The sequence below is a fragment of the Dermochelys coriacea genome, chromosome 7 (assembly GCF_009764565.3).
Source record: "Dermochelys coriacea isolate rDerCor1 chromosome 7, rDerCor1.pri.v4, whole genome shotgun sequence".
Classification (NCBI taxonomy): domain Eukaryota; kingdom Metazoa; phylum Chordata; order Testudines; family Dermochelyidae; genus Dermochelys; species Dermochelys coriacea.
In genome coordinates, this window is record NC_050074.1 from 2,714,536 (window position 1) to 2,728,792 (window position 14,257).

General features: G+C 41.4%; 1 protein-coding gene across 13 annotated transcripts in view; it reads right to left on the minus strand.

Moving 5' to 3' along the window:
- The window catches only part of FHIT (fragile histidine triad diadenosine triphosphatase), a 1,103,840-nt gene that overhangs the window by 24,983 nt on the left and 1,064,600 nt on the right, over positions 1–14,257 (minus strand). The window lies entirely within an intron of this gene.

The window sequence follows — 14,257 nt, forward strand, 5'->3', positions numbered from 1 at the left end:
TTGGAATCCATAGTCAATAGTTTAAATTAATCTCCTGGGAAAATGTCCATCTTTTATGACAGAAACTATTGCCAATTTTCTGCAAAAGTAATTATTACAGGTGAATTGATACTTGGAGAGTGACGCTGTCTGGGACTAGGCAGCCATCTTCCTCATGGGTACCATGTGCCCCTCCCCCCCAACCAAATTGGTTTTCTTTTTGCCTTTGTTTAAATAGCAAGAGACAGTGTTAAAGTAAATTGTTTGGCCTCTTCTCTCTTGTTCCAGGGTGCTATTATTAAGTCAAGATTTAAGGTTGAATTCAGATTCTGGTTCATCTGGACAGATTTAATTTGGATTGTAGAATAAACTGAAGTACATTTTAATAGTGTTTTTTTTTTGATTCCTATAACTCAATCAGTTACCCTATATATACTGGGAAGCCACAAACACTGAAAATGGCTTTTTTTTTGTTTGCTAAAAACACTGTTTTCTCTAAATAGAAATCAGAGTACAAAATGGTTTCTCAAAAGAGAGAGAGGTTTTATTTAGCTGCACAACTGTTAACCTTTAAAAATAATCAATCTCTGATGGAAGGTTAAAATGGCTATAACAGGGTAGCAATGGATTCTCAGCCTTTATCCTCTAACCCAACTTACTCAAATATCTTGGCTTCCAGTACAGATTTGGCAGTGAACATCGGTAATAGAACAATCTGTTACATTTATTCACAGTTATGCACAATGGGTGCAATTCCTACCTGTGCTCCAGCCCCTTTCTCCTGGGTCTGAGGGCTGGAATGGGAGAAAGGAGCTTTGAAAGCCCTGGGTCTGGCTAGGAGAGAATGCCTCTGCAGGCTGTCTTCTGAGGAGCCCGCTTGTATATTCTGGTGTAAGAGCATGCAGCGGGTGGGGCGGAGGGTTGGGGGACATAGCATGCAGCAACACTGCAGCTGTTCCAGGCATTACTATGGCTCACAGGGCAACTCTTGGAGGCTGCCGTAACTTCCACAGGCTCCTGGGAGTCTTTTCCCAGGCTGCCAGTGCTGAGATGTACTAATAGTTACAAATATAGATATCAATAGAGAGAGACAGAGAGTAAAATCATGCCTTTCTTTCTTCAGCTGCAACAGGCAGGGTCTAATAAACCATTGACTGACCTGTTTGTCCACCGCTGACTTCATCCACTGTTTAATTTGCACATGATCCACTTCACCCATTATTTAATTCTGACTCTAATATTCAATAGCACTCTAATATACAATAGCCCTAACTAGCAGCACAGTGTCCCTGAGATCTGATCTGTGTTAAAGTCTTGGGTTATAGTGACAGTAATTTCTGAGCTTGGAAAGGCATTACGATCACAAAGTTATTTATATCATCTTTAAGGATGGCCAAAGGCAGAGATGTTCAAAGATGTTTCAGGCAGCCAAATTACTTATCAGCATGCTACATCCAAAGCCTACATTCTCCCAGGAGCTGGACTCAGAGTTGACCACTTAGAAGGTACAATGCACCACACAGTCGTTAAGTTACTTTTTGTGGTCAAGAGGGCACAGGATCCTGATGAGAGAGAGCACCCACCAAAGTTGTGGATTATTCGTTAGACTTTTTCAGAGGACTCCGCCATTTTGAAAGGCTAATTTTCAGGCCAGGAAAAAATACACATTTCAGCTTAAATGAGACGGATTTTGAGTTCAAGTATGAATCTAGCTTAACAGCCAGTACACGTTTCCTAGAGACACTCTGTTGTGAAGACACATTTTGAAGACTATTCATATGTAGACACAAATGCAAATCCCAATGATGCATCTAAGCTCATTCTAATAAACATCTGTCAGGCAATAAATGCAAAGCTTTCCACCTCCCTTGCTCCCAGGCTCTGCTCAAAGGTAAAAGTGAAAGTAGCTGCTGTCTGAGGCTAGTGTTTTCTTCTGCTCAGACCGAATAAAATTGGAGAACTTGAGCTAAAGTCTTTGCTCGCATAGAGTTATTCAAATATAGGTCACATTGAAGCCTAAGATTTTATATAAGGGAATTCTATTTCTGCAAAGGTTTGGGAAAAGAATATTTTATCTGGAGTCATCCCACTTTATCTACCTGAAATGATGTTCTGTGACGGTAGCTTTAACTGGACTTCCATGAATGTATCTGATTAAAGTTGGAGAATGATAGATTCTTACATCTTTTCCCCATATACCTTAGTTCCCTTCCCTAAGGTTATGAGGGTAATATTTACATGTTGCTTAATATTCATATTTGCTGCAGCCAAAATAATATAATTTTTTTCTAGAAATGACTTTGTATAGTTAGTGGGTTTAGAGAAAAGCATTCAGGGCAACATTAAATCCAATTAAAGATTTTGGGTTCCAAATTCTCTACTGAAACCAAACTTCTGAGTTTCTGAGTGTGTTGGAAAATTGCCCGTTTCAAGTGAGGGATAGTCAATGTATACCGAAAAGGAACGTCATTTACCACTCAGCCTCCCTGGCTATACAAAACACTGATACGCATATTACACAATCTTTAACTCACCATTGCTAAGTAAATTACATACTGCCTCTGTCCAGTATCCTTCAGGGACCAAGACTAGACCCATATCTTTTACAAGAGCACAATATTTATTATTATTATTAGTTATAGTACCATAGTGCCTAGGAGCAATAGTCATGGTTCAGGACCCTATTGTTGAGGTGCTGAACAAACAGCAGATGTTTGTGGAGAGCTCCTCCCAAGGACGAGGGGCCATGTGGGAGAAAGCATGAAGATGCCTATTTGAAAATTTAATAAGCAGGTGATGGAGGCTGGCACCATGTGCCACTTGGAGGTGAGCATCAACAGTCTGATACTGAATGAGAGATGATAGGTGTGGAGTGGACTGACTGTGAACATGTGACTCTTAAACATAAACATAAAACATAAAAAAGAAGCTTACAAGAAGTGGAAGGTTGGACATATGACCAGGGAAGAGTATAAAAATATTGCTCGGGCATGTAGGAAAGATATCAGGAGGGCCAAATCGCACCTGGAGCTGCAGCTAGCAAGAGATGTCAAGAGTAACAAGAAGGGTTTCTTCAGGTATGTTGGCAACAAGAAGAAAGCCAAGGAAAGTGTGGGCCCCTTACTGAATGAGGGAGGCAAGCTAGTGACAGAGGATGTGGAAAAAGCTAATGTACTCAATGCTTTTTTTGCCTCTGTTTTCACTAACAAGGTCAGCTCCCAGACTGCTGTGCTGGGCAACACAAAATGGGGAAGAGATGGCCAGCCCTCTGTAGAGATAGAGGTGGTTAGGGACTATTTAGAAAAGCTGGACGTGCACAAGTCCATGGGGCCGGACGAATTGCATCCGAGAGTGCTGAAGGAATTGGCGGCTGTGATTGCAGAGCCCTTGGCCATTATCTTTGAAAACTCGTGGCGAACGGGGGAAGTCCCGGATGACTGGAAAAAGGCTAATGTAGTGCCCATCTTTAAAAAAGGGAAGAAGGAGGATCCTGGGAACTACAGGCCAGTCAGCCTCACCTCAGTCCCTGGAAAAATCATGGAGCAGGTCCTCAAAGAATCAATCCTGAAGCACTTAGAGGAGAGGAAAGTGATCAGGAACAGTCAGCATGGATTCACCAAGGGAAGGTCATGCCTGACTAATCTAATTGCCTTTTATGATGAGATTACTGGTTCTGTGGATGAAGGGAAAGCAGTGGATGTATTGTTTCTTGACTTTAGCAAAGCTTTTGACATGGTCTCCCACAGCATTCTTGTCAGCAAGTTAAGGAAGTATGGGCCGGATGAATGCACTATAAGGTGGGTAGAAAGCTGGCTAGATTGTCGGGCTCAACGGGTAGTGATCAATGGCTCCATGTCTAGTTGGCAGCCGGTGTCAAGTGGAGTGCCCCAGGGGTCGGTCCTGGGGCCCGTTTTGTTCAATATCTTCATAAATGATCTGGAGGATGGTGTGGATTGCACTCTCAGCAAATTTGCGGATGATACTAAACTGGGAGGAGTGGTAGATACGCTGGAGGGGAGGGATAGGATACAGAAGGACCTAGACAAATTGGAGGATTGGGCCAAAAGAAATCTAATGAGGTTCAATAAGGATAAGTGCAGGGTCCTGCACTTAGGATGGAAGAATCCAATGCACCGCTACAGACTAGGGACCGAATGGCTCGGCAGCAGTTCTGCGGAAAAGGACCTAGGGGTGACAGTGGACGAGAAGCTGGATATGAGTCAGCAGTGTGCCCTTGTTGCCAAGAAGGCCAATGGCATTTTGGGATGTATAAGTAGGGGCATAGCGAGCAGATCGAGGGACGTGATCGTTCCCCTCTATTCGACACTGGTGAGGCCTCATCTGGAGTACTGTGTCCAGTTTTGGGCCCCACACTACAGGAAGGATGTGGATAATTTGGAAAGAGTACAACGAAGGGCAACGAAAATGATTAGGGGTCTAGAGCACATGACTTATGAGGAGAGGCTGAGGGAGCTGGGATTGTTTAGTCTGCAGAAGAGAAGAATGAGGGGGGATTTGATAGCTGCTTTCAACTACCTGAAAGGGGGTTTCAAAGAGGATGGCTCTAGACTGTTCTCAATGGTAGCAGATGACAGAACGAGGAGTAATGGTCTCAAGTTGCAATGGGGGAGGTTTAGATTGGATATTAGGAAAAACTTTTTCACTAAGAGGGTGGTGAAACACTGGAATGCGTTACCTAGGGAGGTGGTAGAATCTCCTTCCTTAGAGGTTTTTAAGGTCAGGCTTGACAAAGCCCTGGCTGGGATGATTTAACTGGGACTTGGTCCTGCTTTGAGCAGGGGGTTGGACTAGATGACCTTCTGGGGTCCCTTCCAACCCTGATATTCTATTCTATTCTATGAAGGGCCTTAAAAGTGAAGCCAAGTAGCTTGTGTTTGATGCACTATTCTCTACTGCCAAAACAGGGATTCAAATAAGGGAGTATGTCGGTCAAAGTGAGGGGCTCAGAGAATGATCTTGCAGCTCCTAGGGCAAGGGAGATGAGCAGAGCTGTTCACAGGGCCAGGGGAAATAAAGCTTTGTATGAGTCAACATTATCACTGGCCTGGGAAGGCTCTGGTGAGTAACGGCTGGAGGATAGTGAGCGACCACTTCATTACCTTGGACTCATTGCAATAAAGGACAAGTTGTTCACAGCTGCTTTGTGAGGTAAGGGTCCTGGGGAGGAACAGAGTCTTCATGTCACTGAGGGAATTTTAATCCTAGCAACCTGGAACCTGATGAGCTGAGCAAGTGGAGAGTAGAAATAGATATCCCCTTTACAGTGGGAAAGAGAAAGAGCATGAAGCTATAAAACCACCAAGTAGCTAGATTTCAGAGTAGCAGCCGTGTTAGTCTGTATCTGCAAAAAGAAAATGAGGACTTGTGGCACCTTAGAGACTAACAAATTTATTTGAGCATAAGCTTTCATGAGCTACAGCTCACTTCATCGGATGCATGCAGTGGAAAATACAGTGCGGAGATTATAACATTCAAAAACCAGTCGGAGAACACTTCAGTCTCTTTGGTCACTCGATTACAGATGTAACCTAAAAGTGGCAATTCTTCAACAAAAAAACTTCAAAAACAAACTCCAAGGAGAGACTGCCAAATTGGAATTAATTTGCAAACTGGATACAATTAACTTAGGCTTGAATAAAGACTGGGAATGGATGAGTCATTACACAAAACTATTTCCCCATGTTTATTTCACCCTTCACCCCACTGTTCCTCACACGTTCTTGTCAACTGCTGAAAATGGCCCACCTTGATTATCACTACAAAAGGTTCCCCCCCAACCCGCTTTCCTGCTGGTAATAGCTCACCTTACCTGATCACTCTTGTTACAGTGTGTATGGTAACACCCATTGTTTCATGTTCTCTGTGTATATAAATCTCTCCACTGTATTTTCCACTACATGCATCCGATGAAGTGAGCTGTAGCTCACGAAAGCTTGTGCTCAAATAAATTTGTTAGTCTCTAAGGTGCCACAAGTCCTCCTTTTCTTCAAGTAGCTAGAAATACCCATTGAGGCATCCAGGGTTAACCTGCTAAGGTCGGAGTTCACAAATACCAATAAAGAAAGAATTTCTTCTATGATGTCTTGGATTGATTCAGCCTTCATGCTCCAAGTAGAACTGAGTGTTCTCTTCAGAACAGAGCTCCTACCAGCATTTGGCGCAGGAAGTAGTAACTCAAGACATACTAATAATAATTACTTCTGTAGGACAAGTCCTGGACAGCTAATGGCAAGGGACTGCAGAAAGCTGTGCAGGGAAGTGTAGTAACAATGCACAGATGTTACATTATGCAGCGACATGCTGTCCTCTAAAGGCTTCTTTGTATTGCAACAATATGTAGTGTATCTTTTGGAAGTATCAATAATTCATCTATTTCCATAAGAGAAAGGGAACAAAGGCACCACTCCAGATAGAGGCCTGTCCAGCTGCAACATTTAGTAATCCAAAGCTATGTGAACTCAGAGAAAAGATTGGGTTTTTGTATGCTTAGCTTTTAGAGAAATGGCTCAGAAATGAAAACATAATAAAACATAATAAAATAGATAAGAGAACAAATTAGCATGGCTGAGTTATATCCTCTCAAGGGAGGGAACAGAATGCAAAAAGAAACCGGACATTGATTGTAGCCAACTCTATTACATTATAAACTCTTTTTGTGATTCTGGGCCAGCACTGAAGCACATATTACACAATTCTCATATCACAGTTGCTGGGAAAATTACACATTGTGTCTGTTCAACGTTCTTCAAGCACGAAGATTCTTGTTTACAACCTACTACATCTCCTTGCCTTGCAGAACAAATAAACACACTATTTCTAAGGTATGCCCTTCGTCAATCAGATCATTTCTGATGTCTGACTTCTTGGGTTTCCTGATAAATTCCCCTCTTTTATCACCTCAAGCAGATAATGCTCTTCCACCAATAATCTCTGACTGTCGGTTCTGATTACTTGTAAACAGTGAAGCTTTTTGAATATTTCTATTTGTGAAAAGTGTTCATTTTCTTACTCATGTCTCTCCGTGTGAGGTTGCTGGCAAACCTGACAGCTGTGCTTTATGTTATTTTATTAAAGTTGTTAGTGCTGCAGAATGGTTGATGTTTTTACTACTGCTAGCCTTAAGGGGACAACAATATTGTTTTATAATACATTCACATTGTGGAACTTCTGTGTCTTGCCCTTTACAGGGGGAAATTCAAAATTCACAAGGCAGCAGGCTATTGTGATCCCGGATCTAGGTCTGGAGGCGGCTTTGAGTGTTGACTACATTAAGGTGTCTTCAACTACAGTGGATTCGCATCTTATGCGGGGGTTAGGTTCTAAAGTCAGCACGTAAGGTGAAAATTGCAAAATTAGTCAAAATTACCCTTGGAAAATCCCTTAAACAGCCCATAAAGTACAGTATACTATACATGGTTTTGTGTATACAACCCTGTACAGTAATATGTATACATGTATAATGTATACAGTAATGTACAGTATAATAAGAGTGTGTATGCGAAATATAATTTTACAGTACTGTATTTTTAATTACGGGGGGTAATTATAGGGGGTCGTCAGGGCTTGATGTCGATCCAGGATACGGAGGTGATGGAGAGTGAGTCGTAGATGAAGTGGTTGGCTCTGGTTCAGCTCAAGAAATTGATAGCGTAGGCTCATCTGCTGCTGGTTGTTTTTCCTTGAAAAACTTGGTGATCGGCAACTGTCGCTGTTCTTTCTTGAGTTGCTCAAACATTTCTTGATACAGTCTGAAATCGTCCATAATACTACGTGTGATTTTGAAGCTTCGTTCCATAGAGGGATCATATTCACACATTAAATCATTCAAGTGTTTTGCTGCTTAGAACACTTCAGCAAATTTAAGAAGATTACAACTTGCTGGCTCTTCCTGTTCGTCGTCATCATCTTCGTCTTCTGTAGACAATTTTATCAGTTCCTCTAACTCTTAGTTAGTCAATGTCTCTCTATGGCTCTCAATTAATTCTTCAATTTCTTCCTCAAGGATGTTGATGAAGCCATCACCATCCACTTGCCTGGCCACCTGAACAGTGCATTTCACTTCTTTGTCAATGGTTGTGAAACCCTTAAAATCATTCACACATTCTTTCCATAGGTTTCTCCAACATGCATTGACTGTTTCAGGCTTGATTGCCACCATTGCCTGTTTAATATAAGTGATGCAGTTGGCAGTGTTGAAGGACTTCCAACACTCCATCACATTAAGAATGGGATCAGCATCCCTAGCGCTACATATCCATGAGAATGTAAGCCTCCTGTACGTGGCCTTGAAACAGCGAATCACGCCTTGCTCGAGAGGTTGGAGGATGGAGGTGGTTTTGGGGGGGGAGAAAGACAACTTCAGCGTCGTTATGCGCAAACCGGAGTGCCGCAGGGTGGCCAGGAGCATTGTCTACGATCAGCAACACTTTAAAGTCAAGTCCTTTGTCTTCAAGGTACTGCTGGACCTCTGGAATGAAACACTTGTGGAACCAATCCAGAAATAATGCTGCCGTCACCCAAGTGTTTTTATTTGATTGCCAGAACACAGACAGGAGATTTTTTTTCTTGCATTTTAGGGAACAGGGATTTGCAGCCTTGTAGAGCAAGCCCGGCTTTATTAAATGCCCAGCTGCATTGCCACAAAACAACCCACAGTCACACGGTCCCTAGCTGCTTTGAAGCCAGGGGCTTGTCTTTCTGATTTCAAAGTGTAAGTGCAGTTAGGCATTTTTTTTCCAGAAGAGCCCAGTCTCGTCAGCATTAAAAACTTGTTCCAGAAGATAGCCCTTTTCTTCTATGATTTTCTGTAATTGTTTGGGGTAGGCTTTTGCTGCCTCTTCATTGGCAGATGAAGCTTCACTAGTAGTCTGCACGTTTTTGAGATTGAAGCGGTTCCTAAAACTGTTAAGCCAACCTTGGCTGGCTTTGAATTCCTTCTCATCAGAAAGCTGTCTCTCTTTGGCAGGAGGTTTGAACAGCGCATAGAGGCTAAGAGCCTTTTCTTGCAACATGTTGCCATCGATAGGCATACATTTATGGTTCATGTCTTCCAGCCATAAATTTAATGCCTTTGCAGACTTCACTGAAGTCTTATCACGCACCTGGCTTGTCACCTTAGCAGCTATTGGAGCACTTGATGCCATGCCTTGATGAATTTCTCTTTCTCGAATCTTGATGGCATGGATGCTAGATTCATTTGGCCACATTTACACACCACGTTAGAGACCGAAATACCGTCTCTCAATAAGTCCAACACAGTCAGTTTTTCCTCCAGCATTGGAACAGATTGCTGTTTCTTCAGTTGAGCACCAGATGAAGTAGTTGGCTTGCATTTAGGGGCCATGTTGTATGAAAAATATGTACAGTACATTTAAACACTAGAATCACACTCAGCGCGGCGAGATGCTCATACTTTGAGAGGCACTAAGGAACTGAGGCCGACTGAGGGAACAGCAGATTCACGTCTCCCATCTCACGCTCACTCTGGGGCATACGCACATTGAGTGGAATGGTGGGAGGAATCACCCACACTATTTACAGGTATCTTGTTATTTTTCTTTTTTTTTTGTCGAGCGCATATAGTTGAATTCACGTAAGTTAAATGCGCATATGATGCGACTCACCTGTATGCAACGGCCTTGGAAGAAAAGCAGAAGTCTTTAATATTGCTTTCTAGCTAAAAGTGCTGAAAATAGCTTTTCTATTAATCAGCAATGTTCCTCTTCTCAATGAATATGTAGTGTTGATACTTAAGAATTTATAACCACCAATGTATTTAAATACAGGAAAAATCAGAGCACTGGAAACTAATTATGCCAAACTAATGTACTATAACAAAACTCGATTGCTTAGCCAATTATATATTATAATATCATATTGTCAAGTTGGTAGCCAAAGAAAGATCTGAGCCTTTGCCAGCCCCACAACTTGGATCAGATATTACATACTACCCAATTGGCTATGTTAGCACAAAGACGCCTGGGGATTCCAGTGTGTGTCTCTTCCACACCAAGTGCCCCCATGGAGGCACAAACTGCAAAATTATATTGTAGTCAGATGTTATATGCCGGGGGGTAGAGGTTAAAAGTTCCACACCTGCATCAACAGACTGTTAAGCATTTCTGTGCTTCAGAGTAGACTGCAATCAAATGAGGAAGAGAGTTCACAGGCACACGGCAGCAGCTTTGTGCCTGAGTGTGAAGGCCCTAAAAGCCGTGCCTCTGGCTGAGAGGCGAGCAATGGTCGATCCTTCCCTGGCGTAGCACCAATAAAGGAGCTCTGATGACACCTCCCTCTCCACCAAGCCTGACAGCATAACAGGGAAAACAGGACATGGCTGGGATGCCGAGCACCACCCCCCATCCTGGGGTTTTTTTCAGCCTACTGGGGGCCATTTGCAGCCTGGGCACATTAAAACTGCCTACAAGCAGCTCTAATCTAACACAGTGCAAGAAGACTGGTCCTGCACAGCACTGCTGCAAGATCTGGAGAGGGAAACACACGCACGTGACTTGTGCTACCCAGTACTTAATTTACATTAAAGAAGTGCTGGGACTAAAGTCATTTTTTCACATTCATAACTGGTGAGCAAGCCCAGAGGTGCCGGGCTCAGCCCTGGCGTAAATTAAACACTGGTGCCACTTTTGCGCACACACCCCGACCTGTGCTCTCTGTAGTTCTGTCCCACCCCAGGGCCTGTCTGAGGATGTACCTGACAGTTAGGGCTCAGTAGGAATTTAATCCCCTTAGCTAACAATGTATGCAAGCCATCTGAGCAAAGGCTGAAGGAACTGGGTATGTTTAGTTGGGAAAAGAGGAGATTAAGGGGGAGACAGGATAGCTGTCTTCAAATACTTGAAAAGCTGTCATAAAAAAGATGGAGAAAAGTTGTTCTCTCTTGCCACAGAGTGCAGACAAGAGGCAGTGGGGTCAAACTACAGCACAGCAGATCTCAGGAAAAACTTTGTAATAAGAACAGAAGAACAATGGAACAAACGTCTTGGTCGTGGAAACTCCTTCACCAGAGGGTTTCAAAAGGAGGCCAGATGGCCATCTATCTTGGGTGGTTTAGACACAACAAATCTTGTATCTTGGCAGGGGGTTAGACTAGATCAGTGTCTCTCAACCATTCCAGATGACTGTACCCCTTTCAGGAGTCTGATTTGTCTTGTGGACCCCCAAGTTTCACCTCACTGAAAAATTCTGAATCACTATTACTGAAAAATTGCTTACTTTCTCATTTTTACCATATTATTATAAATCAATTTGAATATAAATATTAGGGCTCTCAATTAATCGCAGTTAACTCAAGCGATTAACTCAAAAATTAACTGAGATTAATCGCAGATTTAATCACACTGTTAAACTAACAGAATACCAATTTAAATTTATTATAAATATTTGTGGATGTTTTTCTACATTTTCAAATATATTGATTTCAATTACAACACAGAATATAAAGTGTACAGTGCTCACTTTATATTATTATTTTATTACAAATATTTGCACAGTAAAAAAGATAAATAGTACTTTTCAATTCACCTCCTGCAAGTACAGAAGTGCAATCTCTTTATCGCAAAAGTGCAATTTACAACTTACAAATGTGGACCTGTAGGCTCTAAAGTTTTACATTTGTTTTATTTTTGAGTGAAATTATGCAAAATAATAATAATTCTACATTTGTAAATTGCACTTTCATGATAAAGAGATTGCACTACTGTACTTGCAGGAGGTGAATTGAAAAGTACTATTTATCTTTTTTACTGTGCAAATATTTGTAATAAAAATAACAATATAAAGTGAGCACTGTGCACTTTGTGTTCTGTGTTGTATTTGAAATCAATATATTTGAAAATGTAGAAAACATCCAAAAATATTTAAATAAATGGTGTTCTATTATTTTTAAACAGTGCAATTAAAACTGCGATCAATCACAATTTATTTTAATCTCATGATTAATCATGATTAATTTTTTTAATCGTTTGACAGCCCTAATAAATATTGTACTAACATTTCAGCATATAACATATAAAGCAGTATGAACAAGTCATTGTCTGTATGAACTTTTAGTTTGTACTGATTTTGCTAGTGCTTTTTATGTAGCCTCTGTGTATCCCCAGGGGTACATGTACCCCTGGTTGAGACCCACTGGACTAGATGACCTGTGCGGTCCCTTCTAACTCTATAATTCTATATATCAGAAAAAATATTAGCATCCTGTGAATTTCCAATTTTTTGGTTTTGTGTAGGTTTCCATGTCATTTACAACAGAACTTTTAGCGGGATGTGATGCCAAAGCACTAACAGAAATACAGTTTTCAGGTACCTTCTTCTTGCTGGTGTTTGAGTCACATGAACCAGGGTGAACAGCTAAGGAGCCCAAAATAAATTATCAGCATTTCATAAAATACTACAGTTTGCCACTGTCTACTGGAGACTTTTCCCCATTATTTCAGCACATCTTTATGAAAAGGACAAGTCTTCACTATCTCACCTATGCTGATATTATCCCTATCACTTCATTGGAATAAATTGTGTATCAATGCTGTGTTTGCAGGGAGTTACTTTTTCCGTTGACTCGTTGTTGTAATGGTTTTAGTTTTTATTTTCTTCTCTTTGGTGCGTTGGAGAATGGCCTTAAACACGTGCTTAACTCTAAAAACATGAGTAATTGCATTCCTATTCAGCAAAGCACTTACACACCTACTTAACTTTAAGCACAAACATAGACTTTAGCACATATTTATGCCCTTTACTCAATCAGGACCTCTAGGATGTTCTTTAGCCATCTGTAGAGTCTTCTTCAGATGGTTAGAGCTGAAGTTTCTAACTCTCAGAAATGTGTTTCACAGCAATACTGTATATGAATGTGATCAGAAAACCCAGCCACTTATCTGAACTAAACCAAAATGCCCTAAAAGAATTGGTTTTGAAAGTATTAAAGACTTATAAACAGCACAGTTTTTTCATTTATGATGTTCAGTAAAATATGTAGTTTGCACCCTGAGGATCATTTCATATCCCAGATCTTGACAGAAGTTCAGTTTGTCTGAAAGTGAGATGAAATACCGAGAACACACTGTAAGGGAGATACTTGACATAATGTCCATAGGAGCAAGGCCAAGCCTGCCAAACACTTGGCGGTGTGTTATCTACCGTACAGTGCATGTCTAGGGGAGATTATGCATTGTGTTTGGATAATTTTTTAACAGGGATTAAAGCAAACTGAGCTGCTCATTGTCCTCCTGGCTAGCTCAGTCTGTTTCAAACACCTCTATTATTTTAGAGAGACAGGTTGGGTGAAGTAATATCTTTTATTGGATCAACTTCTGTTGGTGAAAGAGCCAACCTTTCAAGCTTATACCGAGCTCTTCTTCAGGTCATCCCTCTACACAGCTGGGAAGAGAAGGTCAGAGAGAGCTGAGTCCCCATTTGGAGATGTGGAACTTCCCAGTAACACGTGTTCATGAGAGCTGGCCGGATGCTTGAGAAATGTTGGGAGGCAGCCAGATGGGTGATGATGTTGGACGGACTATTACCCTGTTTACGTAGGCCACTGACCAATTCTGCTGTTCCGGAAGGAAGCTGTTTTCAGTCAATAACAGCCATTGAACCAAGCACAATGATTCCAAAACTTTGTCCGTGTGCGTGCATTACTCATTGGAAAATAGCGCTCTTCTGAAAAAGCAGTGCTGGCAAATCAAGCTGTTTGCATAGGCACAATAATGTTCCATGCCACTTCGACAGTGCGACCAATCCTTAGGTTTCTGTACTGAGGCGATTGGTCTAGTTACCTACACAGGGCTTCCCAGAGTCAGAACTTCACATATTAATCTTAGGTTGAGCAAAGATTAGCCACAAACTCAGTAAGATTCATGACATGGCAAAGAAGACACATTTGTGCTGGAGAAGTTGATTCCATTTGTTTTCTTCATAGCATCTATCAGTACACAGCAAATCAACCAACCAGTCTATGCTCCCGGTAACAGACACGCTGATTACTAGACTCAGAGACTAAGCTGATAGGGTCTTAGGAGTAGGGAGAAAGAGAGATGTAGGAACAACACTCAATTTGTAAAATAAGGCTACATTTATTCAGCAACATAATGTTTTATATACAGTTTTGTTCTAATTAGTCATATTTAAAATGTCATGACATTTAAATCAGCAGCGATCAGAGGGAAATATTGAAGAAGATGTGACAATCAAAAAGGGCTATCAGAAATCTCCGTAAAATATTGTGAGCCAAATCCTGGGG